The 20,880-nt window shown below is 42.0% G+C and overlaps 1 long non-coding RNA gene across 3 annotated transcripts; it reads right to left on the bottom strand.

The window, feature by feature from the left end:
* Window positions 1-10,531: 10,531 nt before the first annotated feature.
* On the bottom strand, window positions 10,532-18,310 carry LOC122231237. Of its 3 annotated transcripts, none has more exons than XR_006208422.1 (4): window positions 18,094-18,310; window positions 16,879-17,013; window positions 14,540-14,633; window positions 10,532-11,051 (listed from the first exon to the last, which is right to left on the bottom strand). It is a non-coding gene; the product is annotated as an uncharacterized LOC122231237 (long non-coding RNA). The 3 variants fall into 3 exon arrangements; XR_006208424.1 differs by lacking the exon at window positions 10,532-11,051 and adding an exon at window positions 13,377-13,411; XR_006208423.1 differs by lacking the exon at window positions 10,532-11,051 and adding an exon at window positions 13,433-13,844.
* Window positions 18,311-20,880: the final 2,570 nt, after the last annotated feature.

Raw genomic sequence — 20,880 nt, forward strand, 5'->3', positions numbered from 1 at the left:
TGACACACTGGGGTTGTGGGGGACTTGGGGAGGTATTTGGGATCCTGTATATGTTCATGCCACACCTGGGCTCTCAGGAAATCGCCTTGCTACCCCTTGTGGCATCCTGTGACCTGCAGGAACTCTGCAAGGGGGCATTCGTGGAGACTTGCTTGTCTACACACAACCTGTAGCTACGACTGGAAGCCCACCATCACATCTGCGCATGGTTTGGCAGAGGAAATGCTGAAGCCTGGCATTTTCCTGGGCTCTACTCTTGAACAGAGCACAGCCCCTCCCTGACTTACTTGTCTTGACGTTAACTCTAGCCATAGGGCACTTCCTCAGGGACCTGTCGACACCTACACTCACTATTCCTTCTCTTACTCTCTTCTCTAGCTCATGGCATCTTACACCTAGGAATAAGAAAACTGATCATGTCCCTCCCCCACCTTTAAAATAGACTTGTTTTTAAAGCAGTTTTAGATTCACAGCAAAATTAAGCAGAAAGTACAGAGAATTCCCATATACCCACTGCCCCCATGCAGACACTGCCTCCCTCACTTATCAACCCCGCACGACAGTGGTACATTTGTTTCAGTCAATGAACCTACACTGACACATCATTATCAACCAAAGTCCATAGTTTACATTAAGGTTCAGTCTTGTTGGTATACATTCCATGGGTTTGATATTGTCTCCAGTTTTTTTTCAGTGGGCCTTTGTCCACTGATAAAGATAAAATACATTGTAATGAGTTCATGTTGGTATGTCATTTCAAACTCAAGACTATACATGATTGTGATTTTGTGATTCATAATAAGAAATATCTATTTGATCTTCATCCTCATTTCTGGCACAAAGCTTCTAAAACCCTTGGTATTTCCTAAGTGATGAGAGCAGTAAATGTGTCTTTTGTTATGTTAATGAGGTGACTTTTAGCTGACACCTAAGAATGGGAGCTGGTTGCTAAGGGACCCAATCATGTGATTATAGGGTTGGAACTTTCAGCCTTACCCCCTGACCTACTGAAAGAGGAGGGGGCTGGAGATTGAGTTCAATCACCGATGGTCAATGATTCAATCAATTGTGCTTCTGTAATGAAGCCTCCATAAAAAGCCAAAAGAGGAGGGTTTGGAGAGCACCTGGGTTGGTGAACACATGGAGATGCCAGGAAAGTCATGTGGTCAGAGACCAGGAAGCTCAGCACTCTTTCCCACATACCTTGCCCTATGCAAGCATCTCTATCATTGGCTGTTCCTGAGTTATATCCTTTTATAATAAACCAGTAATCTGGTGAATGAGCTAGTTTCCTGAATTCAGTAAGCCACTCTAGCAAATTAATGAAACCCAAGGAGGGAGCCAAGGAACTTGTGATTTAAAGCTGGTCACTCAGAAGCACAGGTGACAGCCTGAACTTGCAACTGAGCATCAGAAATGGAGGGCATTCTGGTGGGACTGAGCCCTTAGCCTCTGGAATCTGATGCTGTCTCCAGGTAGATAGTGTCAGTGTTGAGTTGAATGGTAGACACCCAGCTGTAGGGTGTCTATGAAATGCTTATTGGTGTGTGGAAAAATACCCCACAGGTTGGAATTGGGTGCAGAATAATAAGGGTTTTTACTTGACTGCACCTCTCTTACATTTATTTCTTCTTTGTGACCCAAATTCTGATTCCTAAGAATCCCAACATAATTATTCGTTTGTTTTAATCCACAACACATATACAATGGTGTTAGAATACCAACTCTACCACCAACAATGTAATTACAGAAAACAGTTTAAAGTGTTTTCTTCCTCTTCAGTGTTTTTTGTTTGTTTGGTTTTTGTTTTTTGGTTTTTGGTTTTTGTTTTTTTTTTTGCCTTTGGGTTATATCCCACAAGGATATGTAGTCAAATTCTTATTGTGTTTTAAGACACCAAGTCAGACTTTTGCAAATTAAAAGCCTTGGCTTTTGAAACACCAAAGCCAAGAATTACTCTTGTTCTTCTGTCATGCACAATCCTACCTTGAGGAAATGGATGCCCTATGATCTGGCTGCTTACTTGGAGGAGGTTTGTGTTCTGGTTTTTGTTTTTTAAATCCAAGTTAGTTAACATATAGTCTAATAATTATTTCAGGAATAGAATTTAGTGATTCCTTACTGATATATGACATCCAGAGCTCATCCCAACAAGTGCCCTCCTGAATGCCCATCTCCCATTTAGCCCATCCCCTCACCAGCACCCCACCAGCAACCCTCAGTTTGTTCTCTATATTTGAGAGTCTTTTATCGTTTGTCTCTTTCTCTGTTTTTACCTTATTTTTGCTTCCCTTCCCCTATATTCATCTGTTTTGTTTCTTAAATTCCACATGTGAGTGACTATTTGTCTTTCTCTGACTGACTTATTTTGCTTAGCATGATAGTTCTATCCATGTTGTTGTAAATGGTAAGATTTCATTCTTTTTGATCACCAAGTAATATTCCATTGTGTGTGTGTATTTTTTAAATTTTATTTATTTTTATTTTATTTTATTTTATTTTATTTTTTATTAAATATAATTTATTGTCAAATTGATTTCCATACAACACCCAGTGCTCATCCCAACAGGTGCCCTCCTCAATGCCCATCACCCACTTTCCCTTCTCCCCCACCCCCCATCAACCCTCAGTCTGTTCTCAGTATTTAAGAGTCTCTTATGGTTTGCCTCCTTCCCTCTCTGTAACTGTATACATCTTCTTTATCCATTCATCTGTCGATGGACACTTGGGCTCTTTCCATAGTTTAGCTATTGTCCATAGTGCTATAAACATTGGGTGCATGTGCCCCTTTGAAACAGCACACCTGTATCCTTTGGATAAATACCTAGTAGTCCAATTGCTGGATCATAGGGTAGTTCTATTTTTAATTTTTTGAGGAACCTCCATACTGTTTTCCAGAATGGCTGAACCAGTTTGCATTCCCACCAGCAGTGCAAGAGGATTCCTCTTCCTCTGCATCCTTGCCAACATCTGTTGTTTCCTGAGTTGTTAATTTTATCCATTCTGACAGGTGTGAGCCTATGGTTTCCTTAAGGTGTGTTAATTAAGATGGAGATATGTATTTCCATGTGTATGTGTCAAAGTTGCTCTGAAGAAAGACCCCGGTATAGACCACCAGCAGACGCTATTGCTAATATTACCCATGTCAGTAGTAAGAGAGAAATGGCCTCCTTCCCAAGACTTACTTGATTAATTTATTGAACAATGGCACAAGTCAAAAGTTCTATGTCTTAACAATTTTTGTTGTTGTTGCAGTTGTTGGTTTCTTTCTCTTGTTCCCACCCTATACCATCAAAATTGAACAAATTTTGAGCCAGATACATAAAGGAATCTTGAGTGCTGAGCTACAGGTGAATACTGAGGTAAGGGCACAAAGGTATGGAGTCAGTGCCTGAATTCTAAGTGATGAAAGCTGAGGGCAAAATTACCCCTCTACTTCTCATTTATAAATCTCCAAATGTCTAGCTCACCACTGGGTCCATAATAGCCATTTGAGAAATACGTAATGCAATTAAACTAGCTCAGAAATGGCTGTAGCCTAGACATTTAAACAAGCAGAGAAAATGCTGGAACAGGAGTTCCTCTAGATCCTAGCTGCTTTCAATATTCAGGTGGGTTCATCTTTTCTCGAGGGCTGTAGAGCCCAGTACTGAGGACTTGGTGAGGTCCTTGGGAAGCTCAAGTCACCACAAAGCAAAGTGCATTTTCTTGAGTGGCCTGCTCTGGCCTTTTTACATACTCCAATTCAAAATTTCTGCCTTTTTTCAAGAGTAGGATTTAACAGGGGCGCCTGGGTGGCTTGGTTGGTTAAGCGTCCAACTTTGGCTCAGGTCATGATCTCATGGTCCGTGAGTTCGAGCCCCGCATCGGGCTCTGTGCTGACAGCTCAGAGCCTGGAGCCTGTTTCAGATTCTGTGTCTCCCTCGCTCTCTGCTCCTCCCCTGTTCATGCTCTGTCTCTCTCTGTCTCAAAACTAAATAAACGTTAAAAAAAAAAAAGAGTAGGATTTAACAGCTTAGTAATAATTATTTCACAGTAACTATGTTAGTACAAACATAATCATTATATAAATATAATGTATTACTTACAGTAATATGTGTTACAATTTTCTGTTTGGTCGCTAACCATGGCTCATTTATATTTTTAGGTGATAACTTGCATCCTCTGAAGAGCCATCTAGGGCTTTGGTTGCACTAGTTCAAGGTCTGATTAGTCAAAAGTTTGATCAAAACATCATGTCATAAATCTTATTTTATGTGTGTTTTAAATTTTACAGAATGTATCATAGCTTTTTTTTGTTCTTTTTAAAAAAAATTTTAAGTTTGTTTATTTATTTATTTAGAATGCAAGCAAGGGAAGGACAGAGAGAGAGAATCCCAAGCAGGCTCTGAGACGTCAGCACAGAGCCCAATGTAGGACTCAATCTCACGAACGGTAAGATCACGTCCTGGACTGAAATCAAGAATCTGATGCTTAACTGACTGAGCCACCCAGGGCCCCAGCTTTTATTTTTTCTAAGCAAATATCTGACAAGGTCCTGACAACTGATTTTGCAGATGAAATGTCTCAAAATGTCATTGCTTTTCCCTGAAGTTCAGCTTAAAATGAATACATGTTTATATTGCATGTTGTGTTCAGAGTGCAGTTGGGTGAATGGAATGAGAACATCCAGTCACCCAAGGTTTTCTCTTATCTTATTGGATGTGGGGATGGATGTTTCCTGTGGCTTCTCAAGGCACTTGAACATGCAAGGCCCTAGACAATCTCAAGTGACCCCTCCTATAGTGTCAGCATTGGGCAGCTTAGTAGAGTAGAAATGGTCTAGAAGGTACAAGGGCACTGGTTTTGGTTTTCCTATTGAAGAGCCACATCACCTTGCCAAAGTACCTTAGTCATTTGATTCTTCTCTTGTCTATAAACAGGAATAGAAATACCTGTCTATCACATCTTACCAGGTTGTTGTTGGGGTCAAATGAGATCTTGAGCAAATACGAAGGCCTTGGTGAGATCTAAAGAGGCACACGTGTGTTCACAATTATGTACCATTTGTTGAGGGTCTTTATGGCAACCAGCTCTACGAACAGTACAGGAAGAGAAGGTGTTTCACTTAAGGAGAATGCAGAGTCCATTGCCTTGTTTCAGGCCTTCCAGGACGGCACTGTTGTCACCCTTTAAGATGGTGCTTTCACTTTTCTTAGGTTTTGCTGCAGTGACAAACACACCTGACATCTCAGTGGCTCATGACTAAAAGGTCTGTTCCTTGGTCACAGCAGTGGGTGACCTACAGTTCTTCTCCATGTGTCTTCACTTAGGGATCCAGGCTGAATAAGCAGCTGCTATATGGGTTACATAGCTCTCCTGGTAGAGAAATGACAGTAACAGAACTACACAATGGCTCTTACAACTTCTGTCATTGCCACTTGACTACTTATTGACCAAATCAAATCACATAGCCATGCCTGATGTTGACTGGGCTGGAAGTACAATCTTCTCACATGGAAATGTAGCAAACACTTGGGAGCAGTAATACAAACTGTCATAGAAGTGAAATTCATGAACACAGCAGTCCTCAACCACCAGAACCGAATGTACCAATGAAATACTTTCAAATCTTACCTGGTGGATCATCAAATAGGTTGCTTTTGCCACAACTTTTTCAGAGGTTGTTAGGGAGTTGAAGTTCTCACTTCCTACACTGGGTCCTTGCTCAGTTAAGAGAAGGAAATAAGCCAAAAAGACTCAGAGACCCAGGGCTGGGCTGTAGAGGAAATGATTGAAACTCCTAGTAGGGAAGAGTATGCACTGGGCATCCCCACAACACAAAGTTGACTTTCGGGAACAGAAACACCTACTCAACCAGACAAGGAAACACAGAAAAGTGAGTTTGAAACAGGCCTTCCTGGCCATAAGGCCATTGTTTTAGAAAGACAATGGTTCAAGGACCATCCTCATTCAAATGTGGATGGATTGCAAAAGAAAGGAGGTGGACTGGCTGCCAGGTTTGGGGGTGATGGTTTTGGCTGGTGTGGCATTCCTGCATCTTTGCTGGTGTTATTTAAGAGCAACATGGACATGATTTTAAACAAGTTAGTAACATTCCCATTTGAATGGGTTTACTTATTTGGCGGTAACAATATGTTCCTGTAAGGACCTAGAGACAAAGGAAGAAGCACATGCAAACGGGGTGGGAGCGAGAAAGCATTTTATAATTTCTCAGGCTATGGGCATCCATATGTGATTTCTTACCAAACCCCAAAGTCCCATCTTCTCTCCACAGAGAGCCCTCTGTGGTCAACAGGGGGAAGGAAATGTCCTGTTACTTTCAGAGAAAAGGGTTTAGGAATGACATTTAGGAACAGATCCTGGCTGTTCACTGAATTGTTTGAAAGTTCAGGTCAAAGGCCCAGAGTCTTTCGGTATGTTTTTTGTGCCACCAATTGAGCCTCTGCTGTCATGGGGATATTTTGCATCAGGGGCCAAGATGGAACATCTCAGAGAAAGGAGAGGCCTTAGAGATCTCAGAACCCAGGGAGTGAAGCTGCTTGCTCAGGTCTACCTGGGCAGTTTGCCTCCCGGCTTCCAGGCCACAATGCCTTGTTTTACTCTACACCAGCTCCCATTCACCAGCCCTGAAAAATTCTTTCTGCAGACACAACCCAGATATTTCTGTTAATAACAGACTTTGAATAGCAGTCTTCCCTTCAGGCCTTTCCCAGACACCATTTCAAATGATGGCTCCCTTGACATAAACCCTGGGGCTTCCCTGAACCTCCTGCTGCCTTGGCAGGAACCCCATGCAGCCAGCCCATCCTCTATGTGGGGGGTTAGGTGAGAACTAAGTACTTGTAATAGGGCTAGAGGTGTCAAGGAGGAAGTCACCTGAGGCCTGGGATTGTGGTCAATGAGAGAAGTAGAGCTGAATCTCAGGAGACTGGCAGCTCAGGATATAAAAGAAGGCCTTAGATCTAATATCTTTTGTGGTCTCTGAGCCACCCTTGTAACCAGAGAAAACAGTTACAGGCCAGGAGAAGATACAGCGCCTTCTTCCTTGCCCTTCCTTCCACAAATAATTGTGATTAAGAGCTGGGGCTTTCTGTTCAGAAACTACCTTCCAATTCCAGCTGCACTGCTTACTATCTCTGTACTGTCTGGCCTCTTACATAAACTTCTAAGCCTCCGTCTCACTGTCTGTAGAATGGGGGTAACGCTAGTATCTACTTCACATGGTTGCTATGGGAATGAAATAAGAGAATGCGCATCTAGCATATTGTACAGTTTCCAGCACAAAGCTCAGTAATGGTTGCCTATCACTGTTATTTTTTAGTAGTACTTTCTAAGGTGTTGGGTACATAGCTTTGAAAGAGACAAATGTACACCAGCCCCCGTGGAGCTGCGATCTGGCAAATGAGCATGTTGCCTTCTCATATGTCCTTCACGACCTTTGAAAATTCAGGATGGCTAAAGAGATCACTTAAGGATCAAAGACCAACCTGTCACTTTGTGATGGAGGTTGAGATGCAGAGAGGAAAAGGCACTCAGCCAAGGCCCTGAACTCAAGTTTCTATACGCTGTATTCCAGTCATTCATCCTCTTCTTGTTATTGTTGACTGATTTTGAGATTCTTCTTAAAATTTTTCTCCTGGGGCACCTGGGTGGCTCAGTTGGTTGAGCATCTGACTCTAGCTCAGGTCATGATCTCATGGTTTGTAAGTTCGAGCCCCACACAGGGCTCTGTGCTGACAGCTCAGAACCTGGAGCTTGCTTTGGATTTCCCTCTCTCTCTGCCCCTTCCCTGCTCACGCTCAGTCTCTCAAAAATAAATGTTAAAAAAAAATTTTTTTAATTTTCTTCTTAACTGTCAGAGCACTTGAATTCATGAGCCCTGCAAGTGTAGGGGTGAGAGAGAGTAAGGGAAAGACCTGAAGGCTGAAAACAAGTGGAGAAGATCTGCCTGAGGCCTGCGTTACAGAAACAAACTCTCTAACAGCAGAACTCTGAGCATAAAGGGAGTATTTTCAAACAATTCAGAAAATGAGCTCAAATCAATGATATTCATAAGACAAAGAAGAAATCAATAAGGAATATTTCCTTTTTTCATCTGTCTTGTGCCCTGAAGTTATTCAGAAGACATCTTCTGGCCCAGTTCCGGGGCAGGTCTATCTTCAAAGATGCCTGTTCCAGTTATTCATTGCTGTGTAACCAGTGATCCTGACATGTGATGGCTTGAAACCACTTTATCATATCTCTCAGTTTTGTGGACCAGAATACAGGCAGGGCTTGGCTGAGTGATTCATCTGTCCTGCATGTCACGAGCAGCCGCCACTTGGTGGTATTCAGTTGGTGGACAGGCTGCTCTCAAGGGTTCCAAGTGACATTTGGAGGCTTCCCCTACCCATCAGCACCTTGGCAAGGATGGCTTCAAGGCTGGGCTCCACTGGAACCAAGGACCAGAGCCTCCACATGGCCTCTCTACTCAAACTTCTTACATCAAGCCAAGCAGAGTCACATGGTCTTTTTGACCTGGCTTTAGAAGTCACATAACGTCTCTTTAGCCATGCTCTATTGTTGAAGCAGGTCTAGGCCTGCCTAGTTTTAAGAGACTGGGAATAGATCTCATCCCTGAATGGGAGGTGTGTCAAAGAGGTCGAATCTCCATGGCCCCAAACTTGGGCCCTAATGTGGAACATGTTTACCTCATTCTCTCTGAATGGACCCCTTGAGTAGCCATAATTATGAAGAATGATAAAAAGTCAGGGTGTACAGAGTCCTCATTTCCTGAGGACAAGGGTTCATGGCAGTTTTATGTAAACCAGTATTTCTCCCCAGTTTCATAAATACATTATAGAACATCTCCTTCTAATTTTGGCCCAGTCTTGTGATAATTGAAATATACAATGGCATTTTGATATAAGCCTTCTGACATTCACATCTCTTTTGTGACCCTAAAATTGAATCATTAAGCATTTGGCTTAAAAAATATTACCAACAAATGAGCACTGAAGAACTACCTGCCCGTTGCCTGAACATCAGAGATGGAATAAGACTCATGAGAGTGGAATGGAGTAAGAGAGAGTGGAATGGCATGAGAATGAAATAAGACCCAGAGACGTTTCTATCACTTTATCAAAGTTTTAGCCTAGTTAGCATGGATGATTAGCTGTGTGCCAGGCACTGTCCTAAGCATTTTATATACATGATCTTGTTTATTCCTTTCAATAACCCTGTGAGGTGACTGTTATACCCATTTTCCAGATGAGGAAACTGAGGCTTAGAGAAATTAAGTAACTCTCTCAAAGTCATACAGCTACTAAATGACTCACTCATTCACTCACACAACAAATACTTAGTAAGTGCCTACTATGTGCCAGGCACTCACCTAGGAGCTGAGATGATAGCAGTGAACAAAACAGACAAAAATGCCTGCCCTAGTGAAGCATACATTGAAGCAGAGAGTGGAGAAACAAACAATAACATATAAATAATACATATATATAGCATATCAGGTGATGAGTGCTATGGAGAAAACTAAATAGGGAAAGCAGAATCTGGACTGTAAGGGTGGGGGTAAGTTATTGGTTCATATAGAGTGGTCAGATGGCTTCACCGCAGAGGGGGCATCCAAGCAAGTACCTGAAGGAGATGAGGGAGGGAGACAGGTGGAAATATGGAAAGAGGGAACAGTGCTGGAGCTCAGGAAAAGAATTTGACCCCAGGTCTGTCTGGCCTAAGCCCATGCTTATAATCCCTGTGCTTACAGGACTTAGTATAACCCTGGGATGGCTCTTAACTCAGTGCTGCTCATATTTGAGCACACAAAGAATCATGGGGAATTCTTGATACAACTGAGATTCCTGGGCCACCTCCAGAGATTTTGAGGCACTAAGTCCCCTGTAGGGTCTAAAAGCTCACATCTGTAACAAGTACTCAGATTAGTGACCACTCTTTGAGAAGCAATGTTAAAGAAACTTAGTTAGCAAAATGGGGCATAAATGGCAGAGAAAGTCCTGTGGGGTTGCAGGAATGCTTATGGATGCTGCCATTTAACATTAATTCCCAGTATTCCCACCCCCACCTTACCAACCCCCCTCCCCCAAGAGCTGGCTGTTACCTGCTACACATAAACACACACACACACACACACATACGCACGCATACACACATGCAAACACATGCACACACACATATGCTAGGTCAAATCCCCAACAAATTTAACCTCTCAATTATCTCTTTATCTAGTATTAATTGAAAAGCCAAGACCTTAGTCAGAAATTCTGGCCCAACTTATAGCAGCTGTGTATCTTGGGCAAGTCACTTAACCTTTCTGGGCCTGATTCCCTATTTGTAAAATGACCAGATGGGGCTTAATGATTCCAAAGGTCTCCTTTAGCAATAAAATTCTATGTTTTATATGTATGCTAAGTCTGTAGGGTTAGGAATAAAAGAAAAATTCTAGGTATTATGTGAAACTACTAAGACCCACAGATTGTAGTTTTAAATTTGGGAATAAAGATATGCAGAGGTCTTCATTTTTTAATAAAGTTTGGTGAGAGAGGGAGGCATTTGATAAAGAGTGAGTCCTTCCCCTACCTAGCAAAGCATTAACCCCATTCTGTGAGGTAACAAAGTGACATAGGGAAGGAGAGGAAAGAGAATTGGAGAAAGTACACACAGATTATAGATGGTGCATGTCATAATGTTGACAATGATGCTACCCGCCATTTTCAGCCCCTTGCTGGGAGCCAGCACCCCATGATCTGGGAGTCGAATGAAATAATTTACCTTTACCATATTTCTTTGTCTTTCAGATTCAAGACCCTTCCAGATTCTTCCAGATTTTTCTGTTCTCACTGGTGGTTCACTGTCTGTGGCCTCCAGTCCAGATTTTTAGTTCAAAGGGAAGGTACACAGGCCAGACTTGTCCATAAAATGCAGGTATATGATGAAGATTACATGGCCTGGGAGAGGGAAGGCTGAATCTGACCAAACCAAATCCATTCTGAGGTTTGCCTGAGAGGTCATCGCCTTGGCAAAGCTTTCAGCAGGTTCTTAACCTGTAAAATGAGCAGAATTGCTGTGGTTTCTACAACCTCTTGGATGCGGAAGCACCAAGAACTGAGTGTGCAGCCACGAGAGCAAGATGCTACTGATGCTGAGCATGCAAAATACACAAGTGCCAGAATAGTATAGTAGTGATGGGAGGCCAGGTACTGAAGACAGTTAGAACCTCGTTCACCTTTTTAATATTACTAATCACCAAGGAAGGGACACCTGGCTGGCCCAGTGAGTGGAACATGTGACTCTTGATCTCAAGGTTGTGAGTTTGAGCCTCACATTGGGTATAGAGATTACATAAAAATAAAATCTTAACAACAACAACAACAACCAAAGACATTGATTGAGTACCTACACTTTGCCAGTTGCAGTACAAAGTCCTTTGCTTCTAGAACCTCTCTGGATTCCTATGATTACCCTAAGTGGTGGGTCCCATTATCATTTCTATTTTTTGAATGAGGGCACTGAAGCTCAGAGAAGTAAAATTACTTTCTCCCAAGGTCATAAAGCTATTAGGTGGCTGAGCTGGGATTTGAACCGGGAACTGTGTCACCCCCTAGTTTGGGTGGTTAATACTGTGTGCTATAGCCTGGCCTCCATGCATTCAGCTGTGTATTTCTTGGAACAGTAACATTGGGTGCCTTCATAAATCTATAAACTGATGCTCTAGGAACATTGACATAGCTACACAATTTGGCTTGAATTTAAATCCATCTGTTTGGGCTATTACTTCATTTGATCTCTCTTTTATCTTTGCTTTTTGATTAGGTTTCACTCCCCGAGAATGATATAGTGTACCCTTCTCAAATTCCTCAATGACTGACTCCCTTCCTAGAAGAAAAGGGGTAGGGTTATTACCCAGGAGCCTCTTGACAGTGAAAAGAAGGAAGAGAAAAATATACTCTGAGCTCCAAGACCCTTAAGCTGATTGTTGAGATCATTTCTCAGCCTCAGCTTCAAATGGCCTAGGGAGCCCTGCCTGCCTGCCCACCCTCCCTGAGAAAGGACAATCCGATTGTAAATATTATCTGTGCTTCTAGGAACATTTGAATGGTAATACCCAAGCAATTACTTTCCTTTCAAGATCATTAAACACAAATCAGACTTGTATTTTAATAGGGCTGCCAATGTCGTTAATGGTGGGGAGGGTGGCATGAAGGGTGAGGTTTTTCCTCTAATGGCTGAATGTTTACATTATTACCCTTCCTGAGAAGCTTTGCTGGGGGAGGTTGCTCAGTGCCGCAGAAGCATTTCTTTGCTTTCTTGCATACCGGAATTCTACCCATCTTTTGCCACATGTAGCTTCGGAGCATTTTGGAGGAATGGCCTGTGACCTCCCTTCCACCCTCCCCTGTTACCCACAGTGTCCCCACAAACATGGCAGGGTCCCAGGGAAGGAAGAGGACTCTGGAAAGAGTGAACAGTGACTTTTACACAGGAGGCTCACTCTCTCAACTGGGATCCTAGCTCCCTACTCTCTTCCTCCCATTGAAAGGAACACAGGTACTAAAAATGATGCCAGAGGAGCCAGTCAGAAGGCCTGAGTCCTCTGCTCCCATTCAAGGCAGAGGCACAGGGTGGATGGGAAGTTTGTATGGCTTGTTCTCCTCTTTTCCCTGACTCCCTGGTTTCCTGGTGGCACCTCAGAGACCAGGAAGAGATGAGCTGGTGCTTCGGTAGAAGTTGCCACTGGAGTCTGTGAGGGGGCTCTTGGAAGACAGGAGGTGCTAATGCCAGGGGTGGGGTGGACCATTCCTCACCCGGCGCTGCTGTGCCACTGTGGGTCCCTTTGCTGTGGCCCACACAGCACGTCCTCTGGTCCCTCCCCCAGGACCCTGTGAAGGAGACCCAAGTGGCTCTCTGTGGAGTGAGGTTCAGGTTCAGTCAGAAACCATCCTGTACCCAAACATTCCTCCTATTTGGCAGCTGGAGTCAGTGCTTTGCCAGGGTCTGGTGCTTTTCACTGTTGATTGAGAAATTACACGGCAAACAGAAATTTTAAATGTTGGGTGGGCCAGAGGATGCTATTTGGGTTGTGTTTTCCTTTGAACTTGTGCTCTGGTTTTTTCACTTAAAAAAAAAACTTTATTGATTAGTAATTGACAAGTCTAATTGTATATATTGAAAGTGTGCAATGTGACCATTTGATATGCATATACATCATAGAAAGACTTATGAGTTCATTGTGAACTGTATTTCTAAAGCATAGAAAAACAGGGTATGTATGCTCAGACCACATCTCTAGAGAACAAAGTAGGGCACAGGCTTTGGAATCAGATTGCCCCTAGTTTTAATTGTTTTAATTGTTACTAACTGTGTGACCTCAGGAGGTTTGTTTGAACTCTCTTGATTTCTTCATCTGTAAAATGGAAGGGAGGGGAGGAACATGCAGAGGTTAATAATACTTATTTCATAGGATTTTTATGAGGATTAGATATGTGTAAGGTTCTTCACATAGGCTGCTTCATGGGAAGGGCTTAATTATTTTTCTATTCTGTAATCAGTGGCCTTTGGCTGCTACAGACACAAACACTAAATATACAGATAAAACCAAGTGGTTTACTTATCTCTAAGGTTAATGTAACTGATGTCACAGTAATTCTGAATATCAGCTTTTGGTGGAAGAGGGGAGACCAAGAAATAAACCCTACTGAGTTCACAGTTCTGTGGAGAATGTGCTGCTCTCCATTTGTCCCAGGTATGTGAGGAAGCAAATTCTCCCTGGTATGTGTTCTTCGCGATGTATATTCATTTCCTTTTTTTTTTTTTTTCTTCTGTTTGCAGGTGCCGTCCTGGTGGTTTTATAAAAATTATCATATTTGTACCTACTCAGTACATTATCCTGGGAATGGGGCCCAGAATATGCGTTATGGTCATTGATCAAGAGACAAAATGGCAGCTGAAATGGCTTTCCACTGGGCACAGAGTGACAGGAAGCTTGGTATATGGAGGGAGAGCTATGTTTGCCCAAGGCCCTGAATGAGGTTCATGGTTCCAGAGCCATCTTTTGTGCTCAGATCAATTAATAACAGACATAGCCATGCCCACTGATTTCATCAATGTGTCTCCTAGCTTCTTCTTCTGGCCTGATCAGTTTACCTTTCTGAGGTTTTATTATTGGACAAGCACAAGTTCAAACTTGGGTCCTTTCAGTGCCTAGTCTACTGGCTTATTCAAGAAGAGATCTCTGGGGATTGGAATCTCAATATTCTGCTCTAGAAGACCTCCATTTGTGCCCCCAGAGACCAGAAGTACCTGAAAAGCATCATTCTGAGGAATGTGCAGCTAAGGTTTTGCCTTGAACTTTTCTCACTAATAAGGTTAATGATGTAATGATAGTCCCAACTATAGCTTTTGGTACTAAGCCCCTGTAGAGATGTAAGTAGATCAGTGGTAAGAACTTTTAGTGCATTCTCATTTTGAGCTCATAGAATGGGTGACTGATACATGCCCAGAGTTCAATTACATGAGGGGCTTGTTGCTGTACCTCTGATCTTTTGCGTGAATTCACTAGTTTTCATGGTCCAAAGTAGATGGGTTTGACATATCCAAGTCAAGGCTGGCTGACTTCCATTGGGGAGCTAGTGGAGAGAGTTATTTTCAAAGTTTAATATCATGTTTTCCTCTATAAAATAATATCTGTTAATTAAGGAAAAATTAAGATTCTTATTTACAAATAAGTAGAAAGAATAAGTACAAATAAGAGAAGAAAATTATCCATAGTCCCACCACTTAAAGATTACCAGTTTTAGCATTTGGAGATACTTTTTTCCATTTTTTTTTTCTACTTGTGGATCTTTTTTTTTTTTTAACACAGTGTGTTTGTACAATACACAGGATTTTTTCCTATTAACATTATGCTGTAAACACATTATTGAAAGCTCTTAATAAATGTAATTTTAATAACTATATAATATTTTGTGGTAAAACTTATCTGACCTTTTCTATATATTGGGTACTTAAGTTGTTTTTGATTGTCTGTAATTATAAATAATATCATGATAAATATCTATGAGTATAAAACTTTTTTATTACTTAGGATTATTTCCTTAAATCAGAGTCCCAGCATTAAAATTACTGGGTCAGAAGGGATAGACATTTTATAGCTCTTAATCCATAATGCAAAGTGGAAATTATTTTGCTGGGGAAGAGGGTGGCTGAATGGTTATTCCATATTTCTAAGGCTTTCTTTTTTGTGTATTCATATACCAACCAAGGCACTATAAGATTGAGGCTTGCTAGATGTTAATTTTTCAATATTAAGCACTTGAGGTAGTGTATGAAATATTATTGCTCTTCAAAAGAGTGATATCTGTAAATAATATCAGGACCCTAAATCAAACATGCTTCAACAAAAAAGACCATTTTCTGGCTCATTAATTAAAACTCTAGAGGCAAGATGCATTCAGGCATGGTTGGATCCAGGACCTTGATTTTTGTCTCCCTAACCTTTGGCTTTGTTTTATTCTCTACTGGACTAATTCTTAGGCAAGGTCTCCTCGTTTGCTCATAAGATTATTCTAGAAGCTCCATCTTCACTCTATCTTCCTAGCAGCTCTAGTGGAAAAAGCTTACCTCTTTCCCGGTAGTCTCAGCAAAATTCCAGAATGGAGACTTCTTGGCTCTGATTGGCTTAAAATGACTCATGTGACTGTGGCCTGGGGGTTATTACACTCTCCTTAGCCCAGTCTGGCTTACAGGCTTTTCCCTGCAGCTGGACAAGGACTTACCTAAACCAACACTGACTGAGAGTGGGAGAGACATAGCCCTCCCAGAGAGAATGAGGAGGGTGTTATTTGAAGACGGGGGATGAGTGCCAGCCAACGCAAGAATAGCAAGTGTCCATTAAAAAGCAGTCCTCTTTCAGGGTGCTCCCTAGAACGCTTCCTCTAGAATAAGAACCTCAAACAAGGTATTATGGCCTTGCTAAAGATAGGAGCTGAGCCCTCGTGACCCTCTACAGGAATCACATGATCATTATCATCAGGTAAACAGACCACCATGGAAGCTATCTCTAGGAAACCAAACTCATTTCTTCCCTATTCATTTGGCAAATATTTATTTTAGCACGTACCATGTATCATTTCAGCATTTATTTAGCTGCCAATGTCCTAGGTGCTGGGGACACAATGATTCCCATCCAATCTTGCCTTCTGGTTTAACCTTTTGAATGTTCAAATGAATTGCCTGAGATGTCTCTGATGCACGCTGGCTGTCCATAGGCCACGTATATGTTTATTTACAATTGGAATGGCTCATTGCTGCTCTGGCTGGCTGGGCTATAATTTGCTCAGGCACTTAAGCTTACTATAAAAAAAAAAAACAAAACACTGCTTCTTCACTAGCCTTAATTTGGCTGTTTTGTTTGTACTGGAGATTGTCTAGATGGAGCGAGCATTCAACTTAAATGCAGCAGAAATGTAAAATAGGGCATGTGAAAGAAAAAGGTAAGAATTGCTAATAAATCCCCTCAAATGAAGAGTGACTTTCAATTTGGCCCTTGAAGGTATTTGCATAACCTAATTTCCTGCTCTGGGATCTTTGCTGTTATCCATTCACATATGGAAAAATAGAGAGTAGTCATTTGTGCTGTTACTTGAATAATAGTCATTTGTAATTTTACTTGAATGTGCCAACAAATTTTAGTCAGAAACGTCTCCCTAGAGCATTATATCCCCAAACTCTGTGACCAACAGAGGTATTGAAATTAGTGAATGCGTGCTCATTCATTCAGCAAACATTGATTGAGCCGTGTACCAGGCACTGTTCTGAGAGCATTCTTGAGCCAAACAAAGATACTGAGGTCAACAAATCAAGACGCAATACCTCTAAATTGGAGGAAGAGTCAGCAAAGCAAAGAAGACAAAGCCTTGTGGATGTGGAAGCAGAAGACCCTTCACTGTCACACCTCCTCCATGATCCGGCCAAGTGGCTTCCTCTTCCCGCCTTCATCCGGCTGATCTTGTAATTTGAGAGGCAGCGTCAGGAAAGGTAAAGAGGAGGCCACACTCTGAGCCGGTTAGAAGCTTAGGTAATAACCTCTCCGAGGCTTGTGTTCTTTTCTCAGTTCCCCACTTACCAGCTGTGAGCTGGGGTGAGTTTCTTATCTCTGATCTCAGTGTTCTCAACTGTAACATGGGGTTTCAAAGAGACCTGTCTCCGAATTGTGTGTGAGAAACGCCTGAGATACTGCATTTAGAGAACCCAGCCTACTGCCTGCTGTGGAATGAGGTCTCATCGAATGTGACCTGCCACTTCTACCGTTACTGCTTGGCTGACATATCTATTTAGTGAGGCTTATAACGTACCAGGTACACTCTCGTGATGGGGATAGAGCCCTGAATAAACAGGAAGGTTCCTGCTGACAAGGAGCTTAAATTCTAGTGTAGAATTATTGTTTATTACTCACAATAAATTAGTAAGCAAACGAGCGCATTGATCATATAAGTTCAGATAGTGAAATGTGCTCTGAAGGAGACAAAATGGAAAGACATAACACACAGTGGCTGGAGATAGGGGAGTCTTTATGTATGTAGGGAGACATTTGGTGGAATATGTGAATGCTGGGAAGGCAGCGGTTGTGTCAAAAACCTGAAGGAGGGCTGTGGCTGACATCTAATTGTCACTTATTCCAGCTTCATTTGCAACAAATAATAAATAAACATCCCTTTTGAGAATGCCGATCAGGGGTTTAAGACAGAGAGCTCAGGTTAAACTTCAGTGACCTGTAATACATTCAGAGAGGTATCTGATGCTAATACTTCTCTCTTCTCTCTGTGTCTTCTCTCCCTCCCTCCCTGCCTCCCTTTCCTTCCCTCCCTGTCTCTCTCCCTCTCCCTCTCTGCCTCTCTCTCCCCCCTCCCTCCTCCCTTCCTCCTCCTACTCTCTTCCTCCCTCCTCCTCCTCCCTCCCTGAGCCCTCCCTCCTCTTCTCTCCTGCCCTTCTCCTGCCATTCCCTGCTCCCTCTTGACTTTGAGCCTTTAGGTTTTTGGTTCCCTCTGTCTGGAATTCCTTCTTTCTTACTGGAGGTCCCATCTTTACCTGCTGGCTAATATTTTACTCTTCCTTCAAGATTCAGAGCAGTTTGCGATTACTGTCTGAAGCTGTCCTGTTTCTGCTTTCCCCATCCTGTATCCTTTTCATCTCCCACCATTGAGTTCAGAACGTCTTCTGTCTGCCCACATTATTCTATGGGATGATAGCTATTAATTTACATGTCCTTCTCCCTCAGTAGAACAGGAGCTCCTAAAGAACAAGTTCTGTGTGCTATTTATATCTGTGTCCAGGCAACTTCGTCCAGCACTGTCCAACAGAACTTTCCGTGATGATGAAAACATTCCATGTCTTCACTGTCCAACACAGTAGCCGCAGAGGATTTTGAGCACTTGAAATGTGGCCAGTGCTAGTGAGAAAGTGAATTTTTAATTTAACTTAATTTTAACGAAGTTGAGATAGCCACATGTGGCTGATGGCCACCATATTATTGGACCGTGTAGATTACCACTTCATGTAGCACACATCTGATGTCAAACAAATGACTCTTGCAGGAGCATACAGTTGCCGAACTCTCTGTTTTTTATATGATAGTAAGTTCTTGAAAGATCTATTAGTGCATTTTGTTTTTAATGACTTTGATCCCTTAAATCCAGTAATAATTTCCTCTCATTTCATTCACTAGGTCAAAATAGTCACTTATTAATTCATTATCCTGTTGCGGCTAAGCATATAAGCTCTGGGCTCAAACAGAACCCGAGTCTGATCTAGATTCACCACTTACCAGTATTACTAGTCATGTACCCACAGCCAAGTTATTTGACCTCTCTGGAACTCAGTTTCCTTATTTGCTAAATGATAATATTAATAACAGCCAGATCAAGGTTATTTGTGCTGATTAAATGAGACAATGCATGGAGATTATTGAGCTCATTGCTTGGCACATAGTTAGCATTCAAAACATTGAGCAACTGTTATGTATTCTTTCATTCGTGCAAATCACATTTATTGAGCACCTACTATGTTCCAGATGCGATGCTAAGGGATTGGAGGTAAAACCCTTTCAAGACAACGAGAACAAAAATAGGAATATAAGCAAAATTGTGGATTCAAAAGGACATGTTATAATATGAGCATCAACACCTTATGTTTTAACCAAAAAAAAGTCTTACTGAAGTATTTTCTTTTCAAAGGGATAAATTTTATCCCAAATTATTTTTTTAAACCTACAGGCCCAGAATTTGCACCCACACCATTAAGCCCTTGATCTGTGTTTGTTAATTCATGCTTAGTCTGGGTCAACATTCTTTTTCATCATCAGGTAATGAATTTGTGTGTGGCATTAAGCTTTTATATCGTGAAATCCAGCTCAAAAAGGAAGATTTTTCTGCTCCTCAGAGGACTGTGTTTTCTGACTTTGATGTATCATTTATGCATCTCATCCATTATTGATGTGTTACAGCTTTTACACGAGGCACCAATCTTTTGAAATAAAAATAAAACTACATCGTCCTGATCTCTTTCTTGTCCATACTGTTTTTAGAGTACAAGAGATTCTTGTGTTCTGCAGAATTCACTTTGAAGCCCCTTTTCTTTGAACGCAAATGGCAGGAGGGGCCCCAAACAACCCGGTCTTTCCTATTTCATGGAAGAGCTGCGTGCACGTGTCTAATTTTAAATTCTGAAGTGCAAATGTCATGTAATGAAAGTATCAGCAGTTACTTAAATGTGGCTAAATATGGAAACTCAGCATAAAGTCGATGTTTATTTGCAGACGGTGACAGTGATAAGGGCAGGAGCCTTCCTGATAAGTGGCTTTCAGCCACTGTTAATCGGCTGATGGATGGATTGGTGTGAGGCTGGTCACAAGGAAGCTCTCATCCTCTGTAATGGAACTCGCTCATCCGTCTAGCAGAGGGAGGAAGGGAGGGAGAGAGAGGGTAAGAGGGAGAGCGAGCGAGCGAGCGAGAGAGACAGAGAGAGGCCATGTGGACAGTTGATTCCATTATTCTGCCCAAAGCAACCTCTACTGCTAGTGAGAGGAGGCAAATATCAGGAAACTTTGACCCAAATCAGAATAGAAACTTTAAGATTCACAGAATGTCACAACTGGAAGAGATCCTGGCAGTCATCTAATCCAACCCCTGGATTTTTAGATGAGGAAATTTCCATGCAAGAAATTGCACCAGGATTTATTAATCAATGCACATGTATTTACTTTCTGCTTAAAACCTACAGCTGGTTGCATAGTGCCCTTAAGGCAATTCTTTAGTAAGACATCAAGGCCCTTTATGGACTGGATTCTGCTTCTCTCTTTCTTTCATCCCTCCTCGTGCATGCTACACTTCCACCAGAGTTCCAGTACTTTGAGCTTCTTGCTTGGGCAACTTCTGTTGAAGCTTTTAGAGGGCTGCTTGGATGCCACCTCCACAAAGATTTCCCCGACTCCCTAAGTCTGGGATAGGCATGCTGTCATCTCTGTTCTTTTTCCTCTCATAGCAGCTGCCTATCATGTTAATCTGTTTACTGTCTGTCTCTCCTACTTGATCAGGAGCTCTTTGAGTGCCAGGACATCATCTCATCATAACTGTATCTCCAGGACCTTGCAAGGTGCCTGGCACATAGTAGGTGCTCATTAAATATCTGATGATGAAATGGAGTGTCTCATTATATTATATGGCAACCACTCAAGCAGACACTAGAAACATAAAACTGAGTAAAACACAGTTTCTGTTCTGGAATAAGTCCAGTTAATTCATTCCATTTATTCATGTCTCTGCCTACATATGACATTTTGCCAATGTGTCACATTTGAACTAGTCACATTTCTTGGTT

Source organism: Panthera tigris, chromosome D1 (assembly GCF_018350195.1).
Source record: "Panthera tigris isolate Pti1 chromosome D1, P.tigris_Pti1_mat1.1, whole genome shotgun sequence".
Classification (NCBI taxonomy): domain Eukaryota; kingdom Metazoa; phylum Chordata; class Mammalia; order Carnivora; family Felidae; genus Panthera; species Panthera tigris.